The sequence below is a fragment of the Pongo abelii genome, chromosome 3, assembly GCF_028885655.2.
Source record: "Pongo abelii isolate AG06213 chromosome 3, NHGRI_mPonAbe1-v2.0_pri, whole genome shotgun sequence".
NCBI classification, from domain to species: Eukaryota; Metazoa; Chordata; class Mammalia; order Primates; family Hominidae; genus Pongo; species Pongo abelii.
The window spans coordinates 204024458-204046331 of NC_071988.2; the positions used below are offsets into that span (position 1 = coordinate 204024458).

Below are 21874 nucleotides of genomic sequence, written 5' to 3' on the forward strand. Positions count from 1 at the left end.
TAGCCAGGATGGTCTCGATCTCCTGACCTCGTGATCTACCCACCTCGGCCTCCCAAAATGCTAGGATTACAGGCGTGAGCCAGCGCACCCAGCCTTTCAAACCATTTTTTAATGATTTATTATTTGTCCCTTGGTTTGTGATGGCTTGTGATTACTAAAGGCTAAGATGTAGTTCAAGACTATCTATTGTGTTCATTCATCAAATCATTCAATCCTAATACCAGTACAATAGTATTTTAGTAATGACACTTCAGGGAAAAGCTTAATATCTTGAATGCCGAGACTGAAGACATGGATTTCAGATGTCTTTGCTTGCTGTTCAAACAAATGTATATACCCAAAAGTGTTTCAAATGCCAACAGGAAAGAAGGAAAGAAATATAAGTTAATGATGACAGAGAATGAGAGATAATTTGATCTTTTCAAAAGATTTACTCATTAGAAAATACAAGTATTCATTCAAATTACATATTATTAAAATATAAATATATTTTATAATTAGCAAATTTTATTTAAAAATTACAGAATACAAAGATTATTTCAAAATATAAATATATTTATTCATTCAAAAATAAAACGCACATAATTTTTAACCACCTACTATATGCTAAATGAGGTCCCTGGGGAGTCAAAATGAGTAGAACACCACCAATTTTCTTTCCTACCATGTAGAAATATCAGAGGGCTTTATATGTAATGAGTGTCTGCTGTTCCAGGCCTGTAATGGGTATTTTGCATGCAATTTCACATATACGCTTGATACTAACACTCTATGTAGGTGTTATCATCCGAGTCTTCAAGGATATAGGAACAAGGCTCAGAAAGGTTAAGTAACTTGTATAAATTCACTCAGCTATGAAATATTGCTTCTGAATGTCAAACTCACTTTCTTCCAGTCCCACAAGTATAAGAAATAAACTTATTGGAGGAAAAAACCGAACTGTTTTTCCTCTGCTCTCACACCACAGCAATCAACACAGAATACTTCTGTGACCAAATCTGTAGGGGTTTCTCCCCACCAGCAAGCAAGCAATCAATTCTGCAGCAGTCTCAAGCTGGGTGTCCTGTAATTCAGTTCAATTCTGCCACCATCCACCTTGTGATAGTCAGATCCCACAGGCTGAGGGCTCAGTCCCAAAGATCACCCCCTACTTCCAAATTTCTGATGACAACAACAAGCCCCAGGTTGTTCTACCTGCACTTCTGACCAACCGGCTAAAATTGCATTTCCCAGACACTCCCTCTGGCTTCAATTAATTTGCTAGAGCAGCTCACAGCACTCAGGGAAACACTTACTTACATGTACTGGTTTATTCTAAAGGATATTACAAAGGATACAGATGGAGAGATGCATACAGAAGGGAGGTATGCGGGGAGGGACATCACCCTCCAGGAACCTTCGTGTGTTCAGCTATCCAGGAGTTCTCCAACTCCATGCCTCTTGGGTTTTTATGGAAGCTTCATTACATAGGCAAGATTGATTAAACCATTGGCCATTGATGATCAACTTAACGTTCAACCCCTCTACCTTCCCCAGAGGTTGGGTGACCTGGGATTAAAAGTTCCAACCCTTTGCGCAAATGGCTGCTTCCCCTGGCACCCAGCCCCCACCCCCATCTTGTGGTATCTAAGAGTTTTCCAAAAATCACCTCATTAACATAGGCCCAGGTGTGCTTGAAAGAGCTTGTTGTAAATAACAGAAGCTGTCTATCACTTTTATTGCTTAGGAACTACTTCAGGAACCAAGGATAAAAGACCAAATACTTTAACAAAAGATATTCTCTAGTCACTTAGGGAATACAAGGGTTCCAGGAGCTGAGAGCCAGGAATCACGGACGAAACCTAAAATATATACATTAAAATATCACAGCTTGAGAAAAAATAATTAGATGATTTTATAATGTAATACTATCTCATTCACATAATCTGTTGAAGAGCATACATTTCTTTACCCTTAGAGAAAGTTGGCATTTAGAATATCAGGGCAAGATAATATTTACTATATTTTATTATTTGTCAGATTTACTACAATACTTTCAAATATGAGCATTTGAGAATTGAGAACATAAAATCCATAAATGCATTATTAAGCCTCCTTGAGACTTCTCTTTCTGGTTCCCAAGCTTTTAAGTATTAAGGATACGTTTTTTAAATTATATATATCTCCATGTTCTAATTAAGCTGGAGCTCAGCTAGTAAGGATCAACTGACTCTCAGACTTGACAGCTAGCCCTAATGTTAACTTCAGAAGCAATCGCAAGTCTACTACGCCTTAATTTGGTAGGTAACACATGATTTGATCTTATAAATCCTAGTAAATAAGATAGCCACTGAGTAAATATCAGACATGATTTTTTAAATTGCTTATAGATTTTCCCACTGACATCAGATCAGTCTGATCTTTTTGTGATAAACAACATAATGTTTCTAGAGTCTGTAATAGACTCATGTTCTTGCCTTTTAAAACTTTTATCAAAAAACAGTTGAAAAGACATGGTGTTGTTCAATTTAATGAAAACGATTATTTCTACCTGATATTAATATCATCTAGGTGTGTCTCAGTTGAATGGCCAAATCATTAATAGTAGTAGTAGCAGTTACCGGAAAGGGGTCCCTATCCAGACCCAAAGAGAGGGTTCTAGGATCTCACACAAGAAAGAATTTGGGGCCAGTCCATAAAGTGAAAGCGGTTAAGAAAGTAAAACGGTAAACAATGGCTACTCCATAGGCAGAGCAGCAACATGGGCTGCTTGACTGAATATACTTACAGTTATTTCTTGATTTTATGCTAAACACGGAGTGAATTATTCATGAGTTTTCTGGGAAAGGGATGGAGATTCCCTGGAACTGAGGGTCCTTCCCCTTTTTAGACCATATAGGGTAATTTCCTGATGTTGCCATGGCATTTGTAAACTGTCATGGTGCCGGTGGGCGTGGCTTTTAGCATGCTAATGCATTGTAATTAGCATGTAATGAGCAGTGAGGAGGACCAGAGGTCACTTTCATCACCATCTTGGTTTTTGAAGGTTTTGGCCAGCTTCTTTACTGCAACCTGTTTTATCAACCAAGTCTTTGTGACCTGGATCTTGTGCCAACCTCCTATCTCACCCTGTGACTAAGAATGCCTAACCTCCTGGGAATGCAGCCCAGCAGGTCTCAGCTTTCTTTTACCCAGCCCCTGTTCAAGATGGAGTCACTCTGGTTCAAACGCCTCTGACAGTAGTAGTTAATATGGCTTCTAGATGAGTGTGAAATTTTTTTTTTACATTTAAGATACATTATTATGTTGTTTCCTTAAGCATAGTAAGAACTGTTTTATTATTTAATAAATGAGAAGTTACTCATTCAGTATAACAATCAATTTATGTTGCTCTAAGTACCTGCAAAATACTGTGAACACTACAAAATAAACCAGACATGGAGGAAGCTTACATTTTAATAGAGGGAAATGAAGAAAATACATATGTAATTATTAATAAATGTTGTGAAGTCCCATGTACAGATATAATTCTGTACATAATTCTGTGTGATTCATTTTGCATTTAAAAAAAATAGGAGAAGTTATTTCCCGCTGAAAAAGTCAAAATATTATTTCTGGAAGAGGCAGTGATATTTGATCTGGGCTTCAAAAGACACTTAGGGGTCATTGAAGCTATGTGGACAACGGAAGGGGAATGACATGACTGTCGTTTCTCTAAACGTGCTTCCCAGGATGACTCTGGAAGCAAATGTCATGATGGCTGCTCCTCCCTCCTCCCAGCCTTCCTGTGTGGAGCAAATCAAAGAAGGTAGCAGAAGCCCAGGTCACAGGAACTAATGAGAGCTCATGATGCTTTCTTCAGAGGAACCGAAAAGGCAGCCAGGTTGTTTTTATTCGTTTTACAAATTAAATTTCAGATGCAACTTTTGTGGCTCTATCATTAACAGATGTATTAGAGTAAAGGCTCAGTTAAATTACAATGAAAACCCCAAATTTGGTACGTTAAACATAGGATGTATGCCTCTTTCACGTGACAGAGCAGCTGGTCTAGGCTGCCAGGGTGCCTCTTCTCCACAGGGTTATTCAGGGAACCAAGTGCTTTGGCCTTGTTGCCCTGCCGGCCCACGAGGGCATTATTGTCATTGTCTTTGTCGGAGCCAGCTCACTGCTATGTACGTTTTCCAGCCAATGGCGACAGGAGACATGGCCAAGTCCAAGGACAGATGACTGCTCACATTCCATTAGACCGAATTTAAATACCTGGCCACACGATGTCTGAGAGAAGCTGGAAAATTATTTTCTAGCTACACAATATTGTCCAAAAGACCACCAGGATGGATAAATAGTAGACAGGAGAGCTTTATTGGGGATATCAGTTTGCAAGCCAGGAAGAGACAGTCTCTCGCGCGGACCAAAGGTGCTCTCTCTTCAAAGTGGGGCAGGAGAGGTTGGGTTTTATGCCTCACAGGGCCCGTATCACACAATAGTCAAACACATTCAGCAGGTTTGGGGGAAAAGCTATACACGTGTTTGAGGGGAGTCAAGTACGTGTATTGGGTAAACATAAATGTAACATATAGCCCATGTGCACTTTGGGGCAGGGTTTTAGCATTAAAATGAGATGGCACTTGGCTCTTTTCAACAAAAGGTGGACTGTAAGACACAAAGCCCGTTGGTGCACAGTCTCTAGAAGGTGGCTGAAAGAATCATGCAGAAGGAATGCTTGCAATGCACGTCCTTTCCACAATTAGAGTTGCAAGGGTCTGAGTTGTAAATCCGAGCCGATGGCTCCTATTGTTAGGGAGTTTAGTCATAGGAGTTTAGAGTTTACCCTGCCAGCTGGCCTCCAACCTGTAGGTAACTTTGTTCCCTTAACTTTGGGGTCTAACTTCGTGGATAAAGGGGTGTCTGTTTTGGTCTCTCAGATCACAGCAGCCATGTTTCCCAGGAAGAGGGGGAGACCCACAGTGCAGTGCGACCAGATAGACTTTTGTTGTTCTGTTTTGATTTATAATTTCTCAGGATTGATAGAAAATTCACTGTTTAGAGGGGTTTTATGCCTTTATAATTTAATATGATCTAAATCTTATAAGAAACACAGAAAGCCATATACTAAATTTTTAACGAGTTTCTAGTATGACTTCTCCATGTGGCTAATGCAACTCCAAAAATTAAGCTGTAAAATTGAAGCTATGCAGCCACCAAAGTAAAAATGTGACTCATGCTGTTTATATGTTTCACAAGATAAGATCGGCGATTCTTGTATTTATTTGACTGTTCCTTAACAACAGTTTTCAGTATGGAAAACGAGCATTTCTGAAGATAATATAAAGATTATAAGAATCCCGTTCCATATTATGAATTGTAGACCACCCAGCTAAAGCATGAATTTGATATGCATTATGATTATCTAAATCACGTCTGTGCAAGAGATGTGTGTCAGAACCACAACTTACAGTTTGTTGATTCTTTACTCAGATTATATCCACTTTGTAATGGGGCAAAAAAGAATATCATATGAGATACATTTTTTAAAAAAAGAGGACAGGTAATACTTTTAAAGTTCTGCATAACTGTATTAAATAGGTAAATGTGCTATTTTTTAGGAATTCCTGCTAAATTTTAATGTTAATGAAGATTCCTTTTAAGGGATGAGTAAAAATTTTAATACATGAGTATATTTTATAAACTTAAGCTAAATTCAACAAGTTTTTCTTTTGTTTTGTTTTGTTTCGTTTTGTTTTGTTTTTCTGAGACAGGGTCTCACTCTGTCACCCGGGCTGGAGTGCAGTGGTGATCCCAGCTCAGCTCACCACAACCTCGACCTCTCAGGTTCAAGCAATCCTCCTACCTCAGCCTCCTGAGTAGCTGGGATTATAGGCATTTGCCACCAGACGCAGCTAGTTTTTTATATTTTTTGTAGATGTAAGGTTTCACCATGTTGCCCAGGCTAGTCTCAAACTTCTGAGCTCAAGTGATCTGCCTGCCTCAGCCTCCCAACCAACAAGTATTTATTAAACGCCTACTCTGTGCAAGACAATGTGTGTCTTATTTTAAATTAAATGTGTTGAATTAGTATGGCTTTTGTTACATGGAGTTTTTGTGCCCCAAAGGTGACTGATTAAAAGGAACAACTGTTCTCTTTGCTCGGCATACACATAGAAAAGAAAATAAAGTCAAGTCACCATGGTCCACTGTATTATATATTAACAAAGCAGTTAAGAGACAAATGAACATTTTTATGAATAAATTTTACATGGAAAATGATTGTCCTAAAAGTCCTACCTCTCTGGGCACCAGAGTGAGTTCTGTAACTGAAGGGAGCATAAGATGAATGGGACATGGCCAGGCTGTATTTTATTTAAATATCAGTCTCAAACTTACATAAAATCCTCAAATGCAAAAGGAATCTAAAACTAAATGGGAAAGGAAACAGAATATGAGTCCAAGAAAAAAGTTATCTTGCATATAATTTGCTTATGAGGCGGTTTTCCCCAATTCAGTGTTCCAATTTGCTTTCATTACAATCTGAAGGAAACCCAACAGCAATCATGGGTGACTGGCTGAGAAATGACTGGATGGGTGACGGGAGAAGAGCTAGAAGGATAGATGCTTAGTAGGAAAGAGGTACTTCAACTGACCTTGGCAATAAATGACTGTAGGACTCAGAAATGACCCCAGGAGGAACAGCCCACCAAAACAGTTTCACCCACTTCAATACATTCCAGAGACATCCCTCTACTAGCTTGACTCAGGTTATTTTAATTTCATTTCCTATGTCAGTTTCTTAATGTACAGAAATGTGCAATGCCATCATTTTTTAAACATTCCAAACAAAAAAGGTGGAATAAAAACGTAATGATTATCTTAAAGGCCTAAGCAGCCATTATAATGAAAAAGGATACCTTTTTCATAAATCAGGTAGGGCTGTAGTTAGCACAGTTATTATATTTATATAGTTATCAATTGTGTTTCCAGTAAAAAGAACTTTCCATTTCAGATTTGCATAACATTTGCATTTGCACTGTTAATATGTCAGTTAGTTCCAATTAATAGAAAATTGGATGGCAAACCAAGAAAAGAAGGGCAAAAATAATTGAAGGACTCTCTCTTCGATTATTTTTCAGTGTGACAGAGCTTGCGTTTTGAGGTGGGATGAGTGGGGGGGGCGGGGGATGAGTGGAGTGATTAATTGGCTCAAATATAAAATAGAACATGTGGAGCATTTTAAGAACCACCAAATTACTTTCAAACCATTTGCAGACTATTGTATAGACGTTAATTTATTTCCAGGAGATAATTTTTGTATATTAGAAGAATTAAAAAGTCAGCAAAGACCCGTTGTTGCTTTATCCATTATTTATTGAGAAGGAAATGAAGGAGGAGAATGGACACAAATTAGAATTGCCTAACTGTACTGAGAGTACTCTAAAGTGTTGTGATTTTATATGGCCTGAAAATGCAGACGAAGGTTGGGAGTTGCGTTTTTGTCTTTGGACCTCTGGAATTAAAATCATTATATAAGCAATTTATTCAAGTTGCTATCCTGGGGTGAAAGTAGAACCTTATTCTTCTTTGACTTCTGAAGACAGATAAATGAAGAAAGATAGATAGATGTAAATAGATATACACATATGTTAAGTCCAATCTTCTGACATCTATTTATGTTTAAAAGTGGCCTTAAAATGTAGTTATTTTCCAAAATCTTCTCTCTTATTGATTTAGGCTATGTTTTTGAAAGACTTGGAAAGTTTGTACATCTTTATAATCTCAGCTGTTACTTATTGCCAGAAACTAATGTCATCTTTCTGCGATGAGTTTTATAAGAAAGGAGTGACTGTAATTACCAGATTCTCAAGAGAAGTTTTCATGCATCCTCTTACACTCTCCTCATTTTTGCCTTAGATAACGCTTGAGCATACTGAGATCTGTGGGTCCGTATCAAGACTGTTTCCAGATGTCCATTTCATCTTGTGGGCATCACTTGTTTGGATGATGCTACCAGCTTTGGACTAGTCTGTAGAAGGCAGAAAAAGACTGAGTATCCAAGTATCTCATGGGGCTTATGGTTGGGAAAAGAGAGGCTCCAGATCTGAATCAAGAAAGTTGTATCTTCCTGTTTCAGGCACTTAGAGTCCCCGGAAGAGGGACGCAGTTGAGTATCCGCTTCCCATTCTTTGTTTTTCAGGACCGTTTGGATTGTACTTGAATAATTATTAAGCCTTCTTACCAAGGAATTCTAACATTATGCATTTAAAAATGCAAAATCCATTAAACACTAATATGCTGTGACTCAAATATTTGAAAGAAAAAATTCTTTGTTTGCGGTTTGGAAACTGCCGTTCTATTTTATTATTGTAGAAGTTCCCAGCAGGCATATTCATCCAGATTTAATTATTAAGCCATAAACGTATCTTTGAAAATTTCCTTTTATACTGAATGCCTAGAAGTGATTTAGAATTGCTTTTTCAATCATCTTACGTGGCAAATCAGACTTCAACACCAAGTATGTTTATGAATGTTTTTGGAAAGTGAACATCACTGAATTGATAATATTTCAGGATGCCATGGCAAATAAAAGAGGTAAATGTGAAGACTGAATAGGCAAAAATGCTTTGAGGTCTTAGGTAACACCTATATATATATATATATATCTACTAAAATAGAAGCTTAATGAGGGCAGAGTCCTCATCTGTTTTGCTCATTTTTTTTTTTAATCCCCAGAACACAGCATAGCACTCACCACTTGTTTGGGAGTGCAATAAAAATTAATTGAATAAATACATCTGTGAATGAATCAATCAAGCCTCATTTTCACCCCCTGCATCACCAACACATACATACATTTCTTAGTACTAACAATGGAAGAGTTGAAGATTTTTGGGTTTGGCATTAAACATATATATGCATATATACACACATATATGTATATATGACCAAATTTGTTGTTTAGGCGATGTTGACTGCAGAAGACCAATTTTCAAAGACGTTCATATTTTACACGTAAGTATATCTGGCTAGATATGATCAAGATTTTCCAAAGCACAGGAAAAAAGGATCAATATTTTCCAAAACACAGAAAAAGAATTCTCTGCTATTTTGTTCCTTGCTTCAAGTTGTTGAGAATATGAGATAAGAGACAGAAGCCTTAGCTGTACCTTAACTCTTGGTAAGGAGTGAAAATGAACATAGAATAACCAAAACCTCTCTTTAAAATCTCCTGTGCATAGGTTCTATGGGAATGTCAAAGAAATGGCTTGATAGAAGCAAAGCTTTTCAAATGTCATGACATTAACACGATTATTTGGAAATATGGAATACTTGTTGAGTATTTAAAAGTTAACTGCTCTCAATGCTCTTTAAAAGAAAATCGTTTAAACTTAAGTTAATAAAGAAGCAATTAACAAGTATGAATAAGGTGTGCTAATATGCCCACATACAGAATTTACAAGGAAATGCAAAGAACTGGGTATGTAAAAAATAGATATTATTTTTAAATAAATATAGATTTATTCCACTGTTTTTCATCACTGTGGCTTTACCTCTACAGTTATTTTCATTCAAAAATTACATTAGAGCATGTCCTTAATAGAGTACTTTAATTATGTTCCCCCATTGTTGTTAAACTTGTAAAAGAGTTACAAGAAAATAATGTGGTACTTGTAGCATCCCATATAAACAAATATTAGTTGACATTATTTACATAACCTAATGCCCAACAAATTTGATGCTTGGTTTCCCTCCAATAATTTTAGATGTCAAGAAAGTCACTACAAATTAATCATTTTTCCTCAGTCAGAACTAGGAAAAGTTTTAAAATATATAAACTTACTGTAATGCTGCATCAATATTGGACCAAATCATCATTTATTTAATATCCTGTCTTAGACTCATATACAATAAAATATCTCAGCATTAAAACTAAATAATAAAATGTCAATGATGAAAGACTGATAACCCAACCCAGACATCCCTCTTACATGGCCTGGGACAAACTCTATCTAAATAAATAGATTTCACAGAGCACTAACCCATTCCTGTTCTGCAAACCCACACATTCTAGAAGACACTAGAGCAAGACTTGATTTGTCTTTCCTTAGTGCTACTAGATCGAATTAGTATCTGTACAGTTTGCTATATGGGTTCTCACTGATAGAAATAAGAAAGTCTCCGATAACAAATTTCACAATTGTCAACTAAATTATAAAAACTCAAAGCTGGTATTTTTGCCATTTAAAGACTTCTGGGAGTCCCAGTTTCTGCTATAAATACTACGTGTGATTTTTGAACCCAAAGTTCTAATTTAATGTCTACTTTTTTTCTTATAACATATTCTAATAAAAAATTTTGGCTGGGCATGGTGGCTCATGCCTGTAATCCCAGCACTTTGGGAGGCCAAAGTGGGCAGATGACCTGAGGTCAGGAGTTCGAGACCAGCCTGGCCAACATGGTGAAACCCTGTCTCTACTAAAAATACATAAATTAGCTGGGCGTGGTGGCACGTGCCTGTAGTCCCAGCTACTTGGGAGGCTAAGGCAGGAGAATTGCTTGTACCTGGGAGGCAGAGATTGCAGTAAGGCGAGACAGCGCCATTGCACTCCAGCCTGGGCGACAATAGCAAAACTCCGTCTCAGAAAAGAAAAAAGAAAATATAAATTTCTATTCCTTCTGATAAAATTATGCAAAAAGAGTAGAGGTTGTCACACAATAATAAACCTGCTCTTTCACATGTATTTGCCAATGATAAGACAACAGAACTAGACCATTTTATCCGGAGCTTCGTTATAGCTTGCCTTTGGATGTAAATCCCATGAGTATAGAAAACGTGGCAAATTAATATTTACTAACGTGGCTGATTTCTCTGAATGAGTTAGCTAACTGTTCAAAAAATTTTACTGGTTCACCTAGGAAAAACTATTCTGTGAGTAGATACAATCTGTTTGTTTTCCAGGGCCACATAGCTTTATGTGAGTGTATACACCCAAATACCATTAAAACCCAATAATCCTGGCCTCAACTAGGTTATTTTTAAATCATGAACAAATTAAAATTTGAATTGGAGCCGACTGAGCCTCCATGATTCCTTGTGGGGACTCACTGTTTCATAAACCCCCAGTTCACCAAATGGATACATAAAACAGCCCCTGCCATGTTGATAGGAACTAGGGGAGGCCCATTGAAATCGTAAGGGAAGAGGCGATGCCGCGTGCTTTCTTGTCCTGAAGCCGCCATCTTGGCTACTAGGAGGGGAAGCCAGGAGAAATATGTGGCCCATAACACAATCACTTCCTGGGGCGGTGAGAGTCTTGGACCAAGTCAAGTATCTAATAGAGTCTCAGATCACAAGAATCTTTGAAAAACAATGTGAATTTTCTGAAACAAGGGCTGGGGAGGTGAACTCAGGTCTTCCATCAGCTACCGGTAGTTCTTCAAATACAGACCAAGTTCTCTTCCTTGGAACACCATGGCACCATTGCAACCAATTTCAGAACAAATCCCAAAGTCTAGTACAGATACATTGCTCCACTTACAATTTAACCCGAACTTCCACTTTAGCTAACTTTGAAAGGTCCCATCCAATTGAGAAGATTTCATGTAAAAAACAAAAAAATTCTCATTCACGAAAATGCTTACTTTTACCCCAAATCCTAATGTTAGGTTCCTATGAAGCTACACATTTAAGCAATAAGAAGATTCATACTTTTGGCTAAAAGCACAAAAATGTGCTGCCTGTTCTGAAGCCTTTTCCTCCTGTCACGCTCTTAAGAAACAAGGCTCATAGGAACTGACAAGGAATGTATAATAGAGTGGCCCTGGTCAATGTCGCTGGGAGGTGTCTTCAGATCACAAGACCACATGTAACTTCTTCAGGGGGAAAAAAACGCTGACAACACATGAAGAGGCACATCATGAGGTTTTTCTCCTTTAAAAATAACTGCATTCAGTGTCTGTTAATTTTAACATGTTCTGTCCTCATTCTATCATAAATATAATTTGAGGATTCCTTGGAAAACAAAGAGATTCCTGAGGTAAATAACTTGCACATAACCACAAGACATGACACTGTATATATTAATATTACCATTTAGACATCCTTGAGTATGATATGCCCAAGCGGTCATCTGACTTTGGGATATGCCCTAGCTTAAATGCAAATAAAAATTTTGCACTGAAAGACACAGTAATGGTACTCAGATGCAGGATGTGGTATTACATAAATTTATCGGGCACACGAGATTGGTGTAACCAGCACAATTGCCAACTCGTATCTGGGGAGTACTACTCTACGTATTGTGCAATAAACATTATACAGCACAATAAATGAGGAAAAATAGCTGGAAAAATATGTGAAGGGAAAGAGCTGAGAAAGGATTATAAAATATCTTTATGAACATTAACATAAATGATGGGTTACAATTTTCCAGCTTTATTCTTCTGACAAATTGTCCATACAGTAACGTTTTCATCATACACTATCATTTAGAAACATACTGCACGAGCTATATACCCGTAAAATCTATAGTTTCTTTTGTCAGGTTTGTGGCTGTTATTCAGTACGTGTCAAGTATGCTAGTTAGGTGGTAAATTTATAGTGTATACAGTAACTGGATTTCCTAAACACCCTCCCTTAGAAAAAATAAAATGAAATATAACACCAATGAGAAACAGTGGAACACACATTCTGTTCTTTTGAGCCGGAGCTTTCCTTGCTTTCTGAATCATCTGCGCATTGTACTGGTCGTGTTTGTTAGAAACCCCCTTACTCTTATGACATCCTTTATTTTGTGCTTGTTTTTCTTGGGTTTATATGTCCCCATTGTCTATAACCTTTCTGAAAGCGGAAATTTTGTACCTCTGCTTTTTCCAATGGTGATGTTTTAGAATATTTAGGTTTGGTAATTTCTTCACGGTTTCTAAGATGTAGTGTTTTGATTGTTCGTAGTGTTTCCTTTTGTTTTCTCTCGAGTCCCTGTATTTTTAGGTTAGTTTTCCTATTTGCTTTTTTCTGGCTATTGACAAACATTTGTTTTTGTTCTCCCAAGCATGCGTTCTGAACCTCCCTCCTTAATTATGGAGGGAGAGGGGTTAATAGCTATGAGTAGATATATTTTCCTTGTAGAATCTGAACTAGCTTTTAAAGTTTGTTTTCCCTCCCTTAATTTATAAATATTTTAATCAATAATGTATCTATTATTTCCCAAGTGAGCCCTAAGGAGTACGTTTGATGGCCTCACACAAGCCATTCCAGGAGAACAGCCTCTCTCAAGCAGCTGACACCAGTGAGCCTAGCTAGTTTTTACCTCTCTCGAGTCCCTATATTTTTAGGTTAGCCGGCAAGGGCACACTCACTCCATCACCGAACCCATGAAATTGATGCGTTGTGCAAGTTCCCTCACTCCCTTTTGCTGAACTTGCATTGTATTGCCCACTGCATATTCAGTCAGAAGCTAGCCTGGAACAAAAAGCCAGCCATCAGAGAAAACTCCTGTCTGTCCTTGACGTTGTAATTGCATTCAATCAGCATCAGCTCTGTATCGATAATTAGACAGGGGTCCAATAATGATGCTGGCAATGAAACAACATAGTCAAAATTTCAGTGATTTCATGAAGTGATTGTCCAAAGGTCGAAACCAATGTTTAAGACTGAAGCTCCCCCGCTTACTCATAATGTCACAGATGACTGAGAACTGGTGCCCTTTGTATTGTCTGGAAGAGCCCCTTCCAATTGTTGCCTCTCGTACCAACTAAAGAACTATACTTGCTTTCATATGTGACATACTTGCTTTTAAAAATCTAATTAAAACTTTCTTTTTGGTCCTTAGGTAGAAAGATGGCTCTGCTGAGATGAGCTCTTAATTAATGCACTGAGAGCCTGCGAGTCCCACCTCTCAACAGGAATGATTGACGTCCAAGGATACATAAATTACACTAATTGAGCTCTGCCTCTATATAAGCTTTCCACAGCCAACTCATCAGAGAAGCTAGGTGAGTAGACCAGCATCAAAAGCTACCTCAATATGGTCTGTGCTTTCCCAAGGGGTGGAAGAAGAACTTTGCAGACTGTCGTACATTTATTATCACAGAAGACAGTTCTTTTCTTCAGTTTTAAGATGTCGGTTTTTTTGTTGTAGGTTTTTTTAATTATAAAAATTAGCATTTTTAACATAGCCATTGAAATTTAAATAATCACATTCTCATCACAATTTTCAAGCAGCAAAACTTGCAAGCCAATTACAGTATGCAAAAATCACTTGGCATCATTTGTTGATATTAAATTGTGTTGCGCAGCAACCGGTGCATATGCTATGGAAGGATTGTTTGAAATCAAATCCAATTTTAGTCCCTGAATTTAGTTTTCAGAAATTTACCTAACTGTAAACACACCTAATCCCCAGCCTCAACCAAAGCACATACTGAAATGTTTCTTTTATGTTTATTTCATCCTGAATGAAATCTACAGGTATTCTAAACCTCTGACTTCCATGAAATTTAATAAACCACTTGGCGTGATCTAGGTGGTTTAGTAGTCTGAAATAAAATTTATGGACAGAGCCATTTGCTAAAAATGAACAAAATTATACTATATTAGATTTCTCTATATCTTGAAGTTTTTAATGACAGATATTTTTAATATCTTAACAATTATGAAAAATTCACTTTTGATTATTTTTTAGAAAAATAGGAATGATATGATAATTTCAGAATATTAACTTTAACATGTTTTACTATGAATATATATGTGTTATTCAGACAAAATATAAATGGGACTTGAGTCTTACTACATATATTTTTAAAGGGGAGCAAGGGAATGGAGACCACAGAGAGCTCTAGTTCAAGAAAGTATCAAGTGATAGTTTAATACTTTATTAAGAAAGATAAGCGATACAACAAAATGAACAGAAGTAGAAAAAGCAAATTGTGAAAACCAAAGGAAAAAGTACCAAACAATAGAGATCACTGCAATCAGTCTTGAAAATGACAAAAATTACCAAACCTACACATTCCAAAAAATCAGCACTGGAAAAAAAAAAAGTCAAGAAAAATGTGGTAGAAGGAAACAAGTTTAGTTTCAGAAAATATCTAGGAGGGACCACCGTGAACTAGTAACAAAAATGAGAGAGAATTCAAACTTTGGATTCCTGAAGCATTCGGGAGAACATGTTGCTTCCACACATTGCCCTCTTTCCACTCGGCTGTACTTTGCTGTACCTACTGTCTCAAACTGGGAAAAATACGGAGCCCCACTTAAAAAGAAAACCGTAAGATGGCTACATTTCTATCAAAATAGCTTTATTATTACCTATGAGAAAAGCTGAAGTGGAGAAAAATTGAGAGATATCAGAAAATCCCGAGCTGATGATCTCATAAAAAAATAGAAAATGCTTTTAGCGTCAAGGCTGTCTTTCTATGACTGAAATGGAATAAAAATGGGGCAGCTTCTTGACTGTAAGATCTTTTTGTAATTTGGTAAAGCCCAGCATCCAATACAATGTAACAAGGCCACTGAAATATAAATAGTATAACATTTCTGTTTTAAAAAGTTATTTAGGTGCATTGAGCATGAAATACATACCTCAACAAGCCAAGTTGTTTATTTTTATTTCTGTTATTGTGTGTTCATACCACATTCATTCATCATAGATAATATGCTAAGTAAGGCCTGGTACTTGAAGTGGTTTTCTATGAAATTATGCTTGTGATGACCTAAATCTATTAGTATCTCTTGAGAATTTGTATATTTAATAATCATGAAAAGGCAGTATCACTGTGTGCTTCATTAGTCTCATATCTGTAGAAATATTTATTAGTTAAAAAAAGGAGCCATATGTTCATAATATTGGCAGATAATTCTACTGGAGTTCACATATTTTTAATGCAGTTAACTGAAAACTCAGCATGCTTTAACAATACTGCCTTATCAATACCTTTGGATGTAAGTTGGCAAAATGGGCCTGAATTATTAGTAACTTTTTTCTTTGTACGTGTCAGATGATCAGAGTGCTGGTGCCTGACAGAGGCCATCATTCATTAGGAAATGGGGCCTAGTCAGCACTAGGATGAGCGAGGGCCACCCTGTCTCGGGTGGAACCATTAATATAATAGCCTATCACTCAAACTAATAAAACCAGCTCAGTCTATTCTGTTTCTGAACATGGACTACCAGATCCAAGTTTTCCATTGCTGCATTACATCATAACCACATTATTATTAGTTGACACATGAATGAACATAGCAGGAGAAATGGTGTTCACCCTCTAGCTCCACATAATATAATCAAACCTCAGTAAACTCTTCTCTGCACTTCAAATCAGAACACTTATTACTTATCGCTTGTGTCATTTGTTAGGCATCTTATACTATTTCTTCATTTAAAATTCACACAGTTCTTCAGATGTGGGGCTATTCAGTGAGCTCAGCAATTCCTTATTCCACTACTGTTTGACCTTGCTTATAACTTTAACAGCAATTTTTTAAAACATGTAGATTTATTTAAAACATTTTTTACCTTTAAAAAAAAACAGAAGTATATAGAAAAAAAGTAACAGATATCCTATCATTTTGCTGCCAATATAATTTGTGATGTTATAATTCTGACTTCTGAAAAGTAACAATATACACGGTTAGAAAAAAAAATACAGAAATTTACAAAATTCTCTCTCCTCTAAAATAATTACTAGTTAGACTTTCTTAAAATTTCTTTCACAGAAGTGCATACTTAAAAAATATCTATATATCGTTTATGCATTAACTCAACAAATGCTTAGTCAGGGCTTTTTATGTACCAGGAACTATTTCTGGTGCTAGGATTGTAATATTAAGCAAAACGAATTTTTTAAAAAAGACTTTCTGGCTCTCATGGGGCTTATATTCTTGTGGGAAAAAACAGACTATAGACAGAATAAATAAGAATATAGATGTATGTGTGTATATGTGATGTGGTGATAAGTACTATGGAGAAAAGTAAAATAGGGAAGGATGATTGGAAGTGCTTTTATAAATAAGCAAAGTCTTCTTGAGAAAGTGATATTTGAGCAAAGGCTTGAAGGAGGGGAGGGAAGGAACACTGCAGATACCTGGGGAAATCATTCCGGGAAGAAAGAAGCTGATGTAAAGGCTCTCAGAAAAGACACTGGTGAGGCGAGTGCAGGAGAGGGGCTCAGAGAGGCGGAATAGGCCGGAGTGTGGGCACCAGGGCAAGAGTGGCAGGACAGCCACAGACTCAGAAAATGGGGGCCACGCATAGATTTTAATTTTTCATCTATGTAAGATAGGGAGCTTTTAAAGGACATTTTTCCTGGATGTGGAATTTGGGAGGATTTTGAGGAGAGAGATGCCATAATCTGATGAATATTTTTTTTCCTTCAACTTTTAAGTTCAGGGATACATGTGCAGGATGTGCAGGTTTGTTATATAGGTAAAAGTGTGCCATGGTGGTTTGCTGCACAGATCATCCCCATCACCTAGGTATTACACCCAGCATCCATTAGTGATTCTTCTTGATGCTCTCCCTCCCCTCCCCTCACCCAACCCCGATAGGCTCCAGGGTCTGTTGTTCCCTGCCATGTGTCCATGTGTTCTCATCATTCAGCTCCCACTTACAAGTGAGAACATGTGGCGTTTGGTTTTCTGTTCCTGCTTTAGTTTGCTGAGGATAACAGCTTCCAAATCCATCCATGTCCCTGCAAAGGACATGATCTTGTTCCTTTTTATGGCTGCATAGTATTCCACGGTGTGTATGTACCACATTTTCTTTATCCAGTCCATTAGTGATGGGCATTTAGGTTGATTCTATGTCTTTGCTATTATGAATGGTACATCAACGAACATACCCACACATGTGTCTTGGTAATAGAATGATTTGTATTCCTTTGGGTATATACCCAGTAATGGGATTGCTTGGTCAAATTGTATCTCTGCCTCTAGGTCTTTGAGGAATCACTAAACTGTCTTCTACAATGGTTGAATTAATTTACACTCCCACCAACAGTGTAAAAGCATTCCTTTTTCTCTGCAACCTCACCAGCAGAGGTTTTTTGGCTTTTCAATAATTAATAGCTATTCTGACTGATTTGATGTGGTATCTGATGGATATTTTTAAGGGATATCCCTGGTTGTTAAACTCAAAACAGACTAAACAAGAGAAAGGGCAGAACAGAGATGCTAGCTGGAGACTATTGCAAAAATCCAGGCAAAGGATGTGGGAAGCTTGGAACAGAATGGTAGAGGAAGAACTGGTCCCAAGCAGTTTTACATTCCAAATGTATTTTGAAAGCACAACTGCCAAAATTTGCTAATAGATTGGGTATGAGATGAGAGATCAAGAAGGGCCAAAGATGACTCCAAAGTTTTTTGTCTGAGCAACTAGAAGGATGGAGTTATAATCTACTAAGGTAAGGAAGACTAGGAGAAGAAGTGGGTTGGGTTGCAGTTTGGACCTGCCCAGTTTTAGATCCCTGTTAGATTTCTAATTGCGAATGTCAGGTGAACAGTGTAATCTGTGAGTCTACTTTAGATATTGGTCGAAAATAGGAATTCAGGAATTCTCAGCATATAGATGGTATTTAAGGTCATCTGACTGGGTAAAATCGTGAAAGGAGTGATTGTGAGTAGAGAAGAAAGGAAGATCGAGGGTTGAAACATGGACACCCCAATGTTAAGAATTCAGGATTCTGCAGAGTCGCCAATGAACTAGGAGGAAACCAGAAAAGGGTGGTTTCCTGGACGCCAAGTGGAAGCCGTTTGTAAAATTCCATCATTATGTCAGGGAATGGGAAGATTGGCTTAAATTATCGATGTTAGGTCATTGGTGGTGAGAGAGAAAATCTAACTGAAATAGGCCCAAGAGAATAGAGGAGAGAAATTGGGAAATGGAGAGACTGCTCATTGAAGGAATTTTGTTATGAAATCAGAAGGTAAAAAATGAAATGGTAGCTATAGACAGAAGAAGGGGGAAAGTGTTTTTTAAAGAACGATATTAGTATGTTTTATAACTGTTATATTTGTTAGGAATGATTCCATTGATAAGGGAAAGTGGATGATGCAAGAAAGAAGGAAGAACTGTTGAGGTCCCCTGAGGTCCATGAGAGGGGATCAGTCCTACGGCAAGAGTGCAGGCTGAGCCATTGCAAAGTAACTGCTATAAGGAAGCACAAATGCAGAAAGGGAGCTAGATAAGGAGAGAGCTTGGGGAAGATCTCTTCTAGCTCACTTCTCCGTTTCATTTGTTAATGCTATGTACAAGGTCATCAGCTGAGGCTGAGGATTGTGGAGAAGCTCTGAAGATACAGAAAAATGCATGAAATTATGATTGGGGAGGGAGAATAAACAGAATGGGGAAATAATATGAAAACCCAGAAACACAAAAGGACTGTGGAGGTGAGTGATCCCCAATTTGATCTATGTGTTGTGTAGTTTTCTTCAGGACATTCAGCTGTGCACACGCAGATACAGAGTTGACAGAGAATTGGATTTAACAATAGTTGGGGTTTTACCAAATGACTATTTAGGAACTCAAGTGGAGCAAGTGAGTTGATAGTGTAGGATAGGAGGTGACTCTAGGTCAGGATTGTGGAATTGAAACTGGATAAGCAGATAAGGGAGAGGGTGAGAGGCAGACGAATGGTGTTAGGATCAAAAGAGTGTAGGTGCAGCTGCAGGCTGACTGAGTTCCCTAGGGAAGGAGCCGGAAATGAACAGCAGGAGGAGGGAGCATTAACAGTGGGCTGCTAAACATTGAGATAAAGGAGAGGTTATTCGTAATGAACAAATCTAGACTGCAACCATGTTAGTGAGTGGTTAAAGGAGAGTGGAGGAGGCTGGAGTCCAAGAACTTTGGTATTCAAATGGGAGAGGCCAGGCTATTGAAAGGACCAGCGTGGATATTCAAGTCACCCAGGATTTTGTCAGGAGTAATGTTGGAAAGGGTGAGAGTAAACCAGGATAGAAAATCTCCAAGGAATGCAGGCGAATGGCCTGGGGGGTCTGCAGATGATTACAAAGAATGGCTATGAAGGGTGATGGAGTCTGATGATTCAAAGATAAGGTATTTAAGGAGGTGGGTACAGTAGTCTGCGGGTAGTAATAAGGAAAAAAATCGAAAAATTTTTTTCTTTGGCTGTATACTTTCTATTGACAGCCATTTAATTATCTGCCTATCTTACTCTACCTGTATAACTGTGACTCTGCTTACTTACGTACCACTTTATTTTTCCCTACACAGAAATCTGTTTGCCTCTCTTTTTATCATCTACCGTACCTATCCCTTGAACTACTTCTCTACTAATCAGCTATTTTTTGTTTTACTTATACTAAAATGTTTACATTGTTTTACACATTGCTTCCTCCCTGTTTACTTTTGATGTGTATTATTAGCTCAGAGATATTCGACACATTATTTTTAACAGCTGCTTACTTACGGGTGTGCCAAAATGTATTTAGTCAGTATTTTTTCCCATTGATGTACCCTTTTGTCATTTCCAATTATTCACTATTACAAACAGTGTGGTTATATATCTCTGCATACATATCTGCTTCCACTTGGCATCCAGGAAACCATCCTTTGCTTCTGTATTCATGAAGTCAATTCCCATCAGAGGGTCAAGGGCAAGTGGGTTTAAAATTTGTTTATGTATATAGCCTAATTGCCTTCTAATAAGATTATGCAAATTTATATTTCCACCAACAATAAAAGAGAGACTATTTTCCTCATACCCTCGCCCTTAACAGCATTATTTATTGAGCATTTTAAATTTTTACCAAGTTAATAGAAGGAGAAATTTCTTCCCATCCCCTTTTTATTTGCATTTTGACTAAAAGTGAATATCTTTTCATCTGTTTATTGGGCATGAGAATTTTTCTATTTCTATAAATTGCCTTTCTTAAATTTTTTGTACTTTTTAAAATGAAATCAAAGTTTTTATTTTGAGATCATTGTAAATTCACATACAGTTGAGAGAAATAATACAGACAGATCCCAAGTACCCTTTGTCCTGTCTCCCCTAGTGGTAACATCTGCAAAACTTGAGTACAATATCATATCCAAGATGGCCATATTGATATAGTCAAGAATGTAGTTTTCCTAATTTTTGCCCACTTTTCTATGGTGCTAATTATCTTTTTTATGATTGAGTTAAATATTTTATTTGAAAATTAAGAAAATTATTATTTTATATGTATCAAATATATATTTTCTCCCAGATTTCCATTTGCCCTTTGCTTTTATTTGTTACATTCCTGCTTAATTTTGTCAGTCTTTATGACTTGTGAGTTTTACATCCTTCTTGGAAAAGTCTTACCAACTTTATAAATGAATTTATGTTCTAGAATTTTTATGATTCTATTTTTCATGTTAAAATGTTGATTTGTTTGAAATTTATTTTGAGGTAGAGAATTAGGTAAGAGTCCAGTTTTCTTTTTTCTTCAAATAGTTAACCAGTTTTTTGTATTCCATTTATTTCAAATATCACTTATGTCATCACCAAATTTCTATTTGCATTTGTGTTTATTTCCACACTCACTTTGATCTCTCTCATTCTCTTGGCATGTCTCTACCAGCATCTAGCTATGCTAATTATTGTACCACTCTCATCTGTTTTAGTACAGGACAGGAGTAAGTGCTTCTTATTTACTGCTTTCTCCTCTCCTCCCCAAGGATTCTCCTAGTAATTTTTAAGTACTTGTTTTTTAACCCAAAAACTTTATTATCACATTGTCAAGTTAAAAATATTGCTGTTGATTTTTTAATTTGAACTGAATTATTATTAAATTCCTAGATAAATTTGAGGAAATATAATATCTTTGCACTACATAATCTTCTTATCCAAGTGTGTGGTAGGTTTGATCATGTACTTATTCTCTTTTGCATTCTCCAGTAGAACTTAAAGGTCTTCTTATA

At 37.1% G+C, this 21874-nt stretch overlaps 1 protein-coding gene across 1 annotated transcript in view; it reads left to right on the forward strand.

Moving 5' to 3' along the window:
* TENM3 (teneurin transmembrane protein 3) overlaps positions 1-21874 on the forward strand; it is a 2759728-nt gene that overhangs the window by 1681262 nt on the left and 1056592 nt on the right. The window contains exon 7 of the mRNA XM_054553580.2: positions 13803-13965. The gene's annotated coding sequence lies outside the window, so the exon portion shown is untranslated. The remainder of the gene's footprint in view (positions 1-13802; positions 13966-21874) is intronic.